Below are 9013 nucleotides of genomic sequence, written 5' to 3' on the forward strand. Positions count from 1 at the left end.
ATAGGGGGTTTAGGATCCACATGCTGTAATGAACAGTACCAAATGTGGGGAAATGCAGGATGAAGACCCAGCCAGTGTCCGAGGGTGTCCACTGAGAGGTGGGGTGGGGCTCTGGTCCATCCCCAGAGGAGAATGTAAGGCACCCAGTAGACAATGCCAGGCAGATAGGCTGCCCAGGAGCAGATGGGGAGGGGCTGGGGAGGAGAAGTGGAGACAGCAGGGAGGTGTTAAAAAACAATTCAACCCAGTCAACTAGAAGATCAAATTGTCTTTATTAAACCATTGGGTAGCCTACCATCTAGCTAGTAGAGAGGAGCTTCCCAGGAGCTGTGCAAAATGGAAGGTTTTTATAGGAAAGGGAGTGGGGCGATAAAATTATTAGGGAAAGAAAAGGATTGTTTCCTAGTCAGGTTGAGCCCGGTTAGGGGGAGAGCAGGGAGGGGGTTCTATCTTGCAGGCTGCCTCGTCATCTTTGGGGGGGGGCGGTTGGAGAGGGTCCAGGTGGCAGATTACTTCAAAGGCACTGATAAGAAAATTCCTGACTGGTTAAGACAGCATTTCGGAGGGAGGTTGAACTGCAATTAGATAGGTTCAAATCCCGGTTTAGGGACTGTAAGTGACTTCTGTAGTTTTCCATTTAACAGAGGAACCCAGGCTCCAGCTCCTGCAGGCACCTTCCTCAGACTCTGGGACTAAACACCACGATGTGGCTGCAGGTGTGGAGTAGGGAGGGTGCAGTCCAGAAGACAAAACAGGGACCTGGCCTGGCCCAGGCCCCTTCTGGGTGACTTAGCTGAGGATGCTAACGTGTGGCCCCCCGCACCACAGGGACTGGTTCTGCTTATGTTTACCTTCCCTCCCCAGGTGCTCGGCCACCTGTGCCCATCCCCTCCCCCCCCCCCCACCCCCGCCCGCCCGCCCGCCTCCGCCACGTCCTGGAAGGGTGGGGGCCGACCAGGAGACCTTCGCAGAGCCACCAGACGCAGTGTTCGACATGCTTTCCAATTACTTGGCAGGCTCGGCAGCGATGCTCGAAATTCATTTCGCATCCTGAGAGGGGAAAACAAAGGCAGGGGAGAGCAGCAGCTGCTCTGGGTGAGCTTGGGAAACTTTGCTCCCAGCCAGGCGGAACTGAGCCAGCGGGGCGGCCGCAGGCGGCAGGGGGCGCTGCCGGTCCTCTCTCCAGCCTCACCCCTAGCCCCTGCCTCACGCTCGGCAAGCCTTGGCCCTTCCACCTGTCTCCCCCGCCCCCACTCCCGCCTTGACTTGTGCCCTGTCTCCCCTCTCCCCCTGCTTCAACGTCTGCCCCCAGTCTCTCCCTCTCTCCCTTGCTCCCCCTTCACCTCTCCCCCTCCCTTGCCCCCTTCCTCTGCCTTGCTGTCTTCCCCACTGCCTCATTCCCCGTTAACCCTACTTTGCTCCCTTCCCCCTGCCTCATACCCCTTCCCTTTGCCGCCCTTCTGCCCCTCTCCCCACCCCTCCCTGCTTCCCTCCTTCTCCCTCCTCTGTCTCCCCGCTTCTCCTGCCGCATCCCACTTTACCCTGCCTCTCTCCTTCCCGCTCAATCCCTTCAACCCCTTTCCACCTCGACCTCTCCCCCCTCCACTGCCTCCCGTCTACTTCGCTTGCCTCACTCCTGTTCAACTCCTATCCCTACTCCTCCTCCAGTGTTCTGTTCGTGGGACCTGGGGATCCTGCAGCACGGCAGGAGGAAGTGCACTTGGGTTTTCTCAAGGAGTGTGGAGACCAAGACTTGCAGCCAGAAGTCCCCATGAGTGGGTTTTGTTGGAGTGAGGGAGGCGGTGGTGGGACTTTGAGGGGATGATAGCAAAGGCAGCAGCTGGTTAGTGGAGAAGGTCCAAACCAGCAGCTTGTGAACAACTCTTTGGGCATAACCATTGACTGTGGTTACTGACCAATTTGTTTCCTTACTGATGGGCTCCTTCACAGTGTGCACCTGCAGGGGATGGTGTGTGCCTCTACCCCCTACTGAGTGTCTGATATAGGTGCTCAGTGAATACTGATGGAAGGAATATGTGGCTGCGTGGGTCTCTGGTGCCCAGTCTGGGCCTCCAAGATTTGTGTTAATATTTTCTTAGTGTGCACCTTGGTTCAGGGGCCTCCGCCACCATTGCTGGGGGCCCTCATTTGCGGTGCCCTTCCTAAGACACCTTTCTGTGGGTGGGCCTGGAAGTCCTGCAGATGAAGGAATGGGTCCCTGAGAAGTGGTTTGGTCGGTGAGAGGCCATTACAAGGAGACCAGCAGCTATAGTAGTGCCTGCCTTATAAGTGGGATGCATGGAAGGCCTGGTGAGAAACTACATGTGGCATATTTTGATAAAGAGGATGCATTTACTAAATGTGTGTGCACATGTTTTTTGTTTGTTTGTTTGTTTGTTTGTTTTTTTGTAGGCAATATAGCATAACTGCTGAGAACAAGTGCTAAGATTGCTTGCACCGGAATCCAGGCTCTACTGTTTAGAGGCTGTGTGCCCTTGAGCAAGTTTCTTAACCTCTCTGTGACACAGTTTCCTTGAATTTTTGGGAAGATCAAGTGAGATCACCCCTGTCAAGTGTGCGGCGTGTGCCTGGCACTTGGGAAATTGTCAACTGTCAAAACGTGGTGGCCATGATGGTGATTATCTCCAGGAAGAGCCATCCATCCTGGTTCAACCCCTTTCTGACGGTGATGGATGGTTGGCTATTATTCTTTACATTCATAAAATACTCTCCTCAGCACTTTGCAGTGAGAGGTGGTGATCTAGTCACTCTGTGAAAGAATACTCAGTCCCTGGTCTGTAGGAGCTGATATTGGAAGTTGAAAGATTCTGGGTGCATCTAAAGATGCTGGGGGAATACAGACAAACAGTGAAAATAAAACTCACAGCCCAGTGCGTGAGGCTGTATGTTGGAGATCTACACTCAGTCAGGCCAGGGATTGCACCTCTTCAAGAGAGGCAAAGTTTGCCTAGAACAACCAAGACCCAGCTCTGCAGACTCTCAGGACATGGTCCCTTGGGGACGGGCTGGACTCCGTGACTCCCCTCACACTCTGGGAAGTGTCTCTGGATCTTGTGCCAACTGAGAAAAGGCACTGCTTCCTCTGACCCCAGGCTACCCTAAGTTTTGAGGAGAGCAGCCCCTCCGTGGCCTGGATCAGGAGGGGGGAGGGTGTGGCATGTGGTGGCCAGCAGGTGATGCTGTTGATCCAGTGTTGCCAGCTGCTGGTCCCTAGATGGTGCCTCCCCCTCCCATTCAACCCCAAGCTGCGGATTTCTCAGCTGTGTGCCCCGTGTGCACCACAAACCCTGCCACCGGTGCTCCGTTGCACCGGTGCACCTGCACTTGGCTCCTGTGTGTGTCCTCCTGGTGGGGCAAGCTCCTCTGCCCACTCAGGGCTGCCTGGTTTGGGAGCAAGCAGAGGGCTGTAGCCTTAGTTTTCAGGGTAGAAAGAGCTTTGCTCCCCAACTGCAGGCAGAGGCCTGGGGAATGCAGTCACTTGGCCACTCTACAGAGCGGCAGCCCCTTGCTGCATACCGCTTGGGGCTTCTGGGATGCCCTTCGAGGAGGAGTAGAATGAGGGGGAGAGTATGCAGCGTATGTGTGGACAAAGGAAGGAGAATCACTGTGAATCAGTCCTAGGGATTCAGAATCCCTTTTTGGGACCAAGTCCACTTTCTGCAGAGCTGGAAGTAAAGCACTGCTTCTCCAGGTTTGGTGGGCAGCCGAGTCCCACCAAAGCATGGTGGCACTTGTTAAAGATGGAGATTTCTGAGCGCCACCTGATTTATTTTAAAGGGTAGGCTTTGAACAGAACCCAGGAACTTGCATTTTTATCAGATCCACGCAGGTGATTCTGAGACAGCTGTCCTCAGGCCATGTGTTGAGATGCACAGGGATAAAAACCACTGCCATTTCTTAATAAAGAGAGCTTGGGAACTCCAGGGTCAGCACCAGCAGAACATTCTACTCACTTCAGCTGCTTACTTCACCTGGTCTTTGGGGGCTCCTTTTACCAATTACCCCTGTGTCATCTCAGGGCTGCTTCTTCTGCTTTTTCCAAGAGAATTAACAAAAGGGAAATAAGCAGAGAGAGAAACAAGTCCCAGAAAATTGGGTATGTCAGTAATCTTATTCAACTTGAGCCCATGAAATACTCCTCCCCTTCCCTTGATCCCTTCTCTTTAATCTTTCTCACCTAGGATCTCTTGGTTTCTAGCTTGTTCTGAGTCCTTCCTGAAGGGTGTGTGGGTGTGTGTGTGTGCATTTTGTTTCCCTGCTCTCCTATTGTCAGCATCAAATAATGCCTTGTGAAGCAAAAGGAGTAAAAAGGATGCTTTTCTTTGTGTTTGCACTGTTTTCGCTCCATTTTCTCAGGACCCTTGGTCGACTGTCTGTGAAGCTACGGGGAAGGGGCAAGAGAAGAGGATGGAGGCAGCAGCCCTGTGTCCATTGCTGGGCACCAGCTGTGTCAGCATGGTTGAGCCATCTCACTTCTCTAGACTTGGGTTTTTGCCAGCTGTAAGAGTATCCTCTCAGTGCTGGTGTGACACTAGATGTGTGTCATGGGACAATGTGTGTGAAGTCTCCTGAGCATTGCCTGGCAGAGCTGGTGTTCAGTGGTGTCACCTACCCCGACCTCTCCCTGTACTCCTTTTCTCCAGAGTTCAGAAGGGCAAGCGTTCAGGTAAATCATTCAGTGTATCTAGGCCCAAGCTTACCTCTCTGGAAAATGGGACTGTTGAAACACCTGCACCCAGAATTGGTCCTGGCCAAATCAGTGGAGTATGGATGGATGTTGTGACGTGGCTGATCCCTTCTCTCCCTCCTGCTTTAAGGGCCTGGCAAGACTTTGATGTCTGCCTGTTCTTTGCTCTGTCCAGTCCTCTGAGACCTGCCTGCTCTCTTCTCCCATGCTGGGTTTGGGTAGCAGATCCCAGAGGCTTGGCCTTGAGAACCACATAGAATTGTGGTTCGATAAATTGTGTTGAGGGAATCAAACCTTGGATTGACTGTGTGGCCCTGGGCTCATGGGTAAAATGGGAATAATAACATCTACATGGCAGGAACAGAGCAAGTGTATGTACACCTTTGAACAGCACCCTGCACCCTTACAAAGTGGCCCCATAAATGTGACTATAACAGTATGACTCTGAAGCGATGGCCTTTTCCTGCCTCCACCTCTCTGGGGACTTTTTTAAATCAAAAAAGCTATGTTTCTATCTAGGCACCACTCACCCTGTGCTTTGAAAGGGTGGAGAAAAGGCTCAGAGGGAATGTTGTCAAGTTCCTGATGGGTGAAAAAACATCGTTTTCATTTCCGCAATAGGAGAGGATAAAGCCAGGTTGAGGCTGCCTCTCTACCAAATCCCCAAATCTGAGACTCCTTCTGGTTTCTACCCCAGGAACCCTGAGGGTTTGCACCAGGAAGTTCAGTTTGGACAACTAATTTATTTGCTTCCTCCAAAAGCAGTTATGGGCATGTGTGTAATTCTCTTCATGATGTTTGTGCATCTCTGGACTTCCAAGAGTGATTTTACATTTATTTATTTTTTGAGAGACATAGAGACAGAGCACAAGCTGGGGAGGGGCAGAGAGAGAAGGAGACACAGAATCTGAAGCAGGCTCCAGGCTCCAAGCTGTCAACACAGAGCCTGATGCAGGGCTTGAACTCACAAACCGTGAGATCATGACCTGAACCGAACGAAGTTGGATGCTTAACCGAGCCACCCAGGCACCCCTCCAAGAGTGATTTTAGATGATGAGGCTCGATCTTCAGAGCTCACTTGATCTGTGCCTCTGCACCCAGCAGGAAAGATTGATGACCCATCCCAGACAGGTGCAGACCCTGCTTCTCCAACACATCTATGGGCCTCACTGCTAGCCTATTCCTCTCTCCTACAACTCTGTGGATCTTCTATGCTTCAGGCTGAAATACCCTTCCTACCTCCATTTTCTGTTCTGAACTCTGCACTTGCCCTTTAAGACCAGCTCAAATGTTTCCTCTTGTTTACTTGCTCCCAGCTTGTCAACAAAGATCAAGTTTATTTCTACATCTTGCTGTGTATATCTGTATTTAGCACATTTTTTACATTATGTATATTTTTAAATTTTCTTAATGTTTGTTTATTTTTGAGAGAGACAGAGCACAAGCAGGGGAGGGGCAGAGAGAGAGGGAGACACAGAATCTGAAGCAAGCTCCAGGCTCCAAGCTGTCAGCATAGAGCTTGATGTGGGGCTCAAAACAACCAACCGTGAGATCATGACCTGAGCCAAAGTCGGATGCTCAACCAACTGAGCCACACAGGCACCCCATATTATATTTTTAAATAGTTCCTTTTTTTTTTTGGTAATGGGTCTGCCAGACCTGCTAGATTATAAGATTCCTTAGGGCAATATCTAGGTTTTGTTCACTTTGTTCACTTTAGTAGGTGCTCGGTAGAGCTTGATTTGATTCAGTGTAGTGTAAATCACCCCACTGGAATGCAAGCCTATTTGTTTGTTATGTTCTGGGACCTGGGCTAACTCAGACCCTGTCTGTATTACTAAAGGTTGCATGTTTCCATGGCCCATTCCCCTCACCTCCAATCACTGTCTGTACTCTGATGTGTAAATTGTGTGCTTCCTTCCCTGAGTGAAACCTTGCTAGGGTGTAAGGAGGTCCCCCCAGAAATGAACCCTGGTTATGAAAACATCTTTCTAAAGTTTACTTGGATGATGGTTCCTATAGTGATTAATAGCTTCAGGGGTGATCTTTTGGTGTTGCTATTTCTGCTTAGTACTGAACACAGAGGCCTCTCAAGGAACACAAAGATGGAAAGAAAGGATAGGCATAATGCAGTTTTTACAGACTTCCTCTTCTTGTGGGTCTCTTTCTCTCTCCATTTGTATCTTTCCATGAAGCTTACCTTTGGCCTTACAGTCCCTATCTGGATGCTTGCTTCATTGCTAGGAGTAAGTCCTCACCCCATCCTTTGTGATCGGGGTACATAGAGAACAATTACAGGGGGATCTACCACTCATACAGCTGTGTTTGGCAAAGAGGCAGAAGAATTCCCCCAAAGAAGGACACTTGGTGAGGGATCCTGTGCATTTTAGCCACTTGGTCATGACTCCCTGAATATGAGCCCAGCTCCCTCCTATTCTCTCAACTCTAGGTCTCCCCTAAAGCTGCCCAGACATGAAAGGTTGGCTGTAGGAGAAATGGCTTCCTGGAACACTGCCGGTTTGTCTTTGACTCTAGGAGTTCTCTTTGTATTGTCCAAGATCATAAGTTACAGAAGTAAAACCAATGAATCACTGAAGTAGGAATTAGTAAACGTTTATTGTGCATATGCCAAAAAGACAGTTTGCAAAGTGGGACCACTCAAACCAGAGCATGGAATGAAGTTTAGGAGTGTATTGTTAGAAAACAGCTTATAGAGTGAGAAGGCAGTGACTTTTTTCTTCACAGTGATTGGTTACAATATTATACTTTTCTTAAATTATAGAGAATTGGTTAGTGGTTATATCACATTAAGCTTGGGAACCAGTTTAAGTTTTGCTTATGATTTCCAGAGGCATAAGCGAGAAATGACCCAGGTCAAATTAGTCTTGCAAAAATAAGCTCAATTAAGCTTTGTTTGTATGACTAAACTAGTTTTGTCTGCTCAGGGAATTTTCAAGGCTGGTCTCTGTTGTTTTTGATTTCAACAATTCCTCCTTTACCACTGTAGTGTTATTCTTGTTACCACTGATGGTGTAGTCAGACCCAAGAATCACATATTCACTGTTTCCATTAGTTGAGTCGTAGGGCTAGAGGGTTATAGAGTCACTATCTTCATCATTTATATGGTTATTGTTGATTTCATGCAGTTGTCTGATACTGATGGATACCATATGATATGTGAGTGACTGCTGACAGACATTTAAAACCCTCAAGAGTATACAATGCACTGGGAGGTCAATATGATGACTATAAGGAGACAATAGCCAAAGGCTGAAAAATTTTCTGGAGCTGAGAGTCCCAGGAGCCAAGATTTAACCAACAAAATAACTTGAATGGGTTGTAGGAAATTTTTATTTTTATTTTTTTATGTTTATTTTTTATTTGTTTTGAGAGAGAGGGAGAAAGAACATGAGTGGGGGAGGGGTAGAGAGAGAATCCTAAGCAAGCTCTGTGGTATCAACACAGAGCCTGATGCAGGGCTTGATTTCACGAAATGTGAGATAATAATCTGAGCCGAAATCAAAAGTCAGATGCTTAACCAACTGAGCCACCCCGGTACACCGGTCGTAGTTTTTTAAAAGTTACTTACATAGGCACAGCCATGATATATCAGCAAGCATGTATTTTCACATATTAGTACTTAGGACAGGATGAATATGAGGATGTTTTATTTCAGGAGGTGATGTTGCGCGTGAGCTCCCATCTAAATTAGGCCTCTATGTAATGTGAGCAACAGGCAATTTAATGAGAAGCATTTCTATAGGAACAAAAGAAAACTAAGGTTAATATTTGGAGCAAATTATAAATTAAGTTTCTGAGTTTTGAGAACATCCAGTTGAGAAATCTAAATGTTGTGTTCTAGGCATCTTTAGAGTGAGGACAAACAGTGACCATCGCAAAGATTTTCCTAGTGTGTAGTGTGAATGGTGATCTTTCTGAATGGCCACACAGCAATAGTCACAAAGGCTGTCCACACGTGAACTGTTGTGGTGACTTCTCTGAAGTTTATAGCAAGTTGTCCAGCTTTAGCTTGCATGGCTTTGGGAAAAGGGCAGTGTTGGTTTCATAGTGATTCCAAGTCAAAAGAGCGGGAGAGAATTGGAAATGCCAGTTTGGAGAGTTCTAGCCAAATATGTGAGGAAACTAGAAGAATTGAGGATCCAGTCCAGTTTACAGGCAGAAAAACAAGACCTCAAGGACAGTTAACAGCATTGGATCTGATCCACAAAGGTGTACTACTGAAACATAATTTTTTCTCTATAATCACCCCGATTTCTATCAAAGACAACCACCATACGACTGGTT

This window comes from Panthera pardus, unplaced genomic scaffold (genome assembly GCF_024362965.1).
Source record: "Panthera pardus isolate Hobbes unplaced genomic scaffold, ASM2436296v1 HiC_scaffold_12, whole genome shotgun sequence".
Lineage (NCBI taxonomy): Eukaryota > Metazoa > Chordata > Mammalia > Carnivora > Felidae > Panthera > Panthera pardus.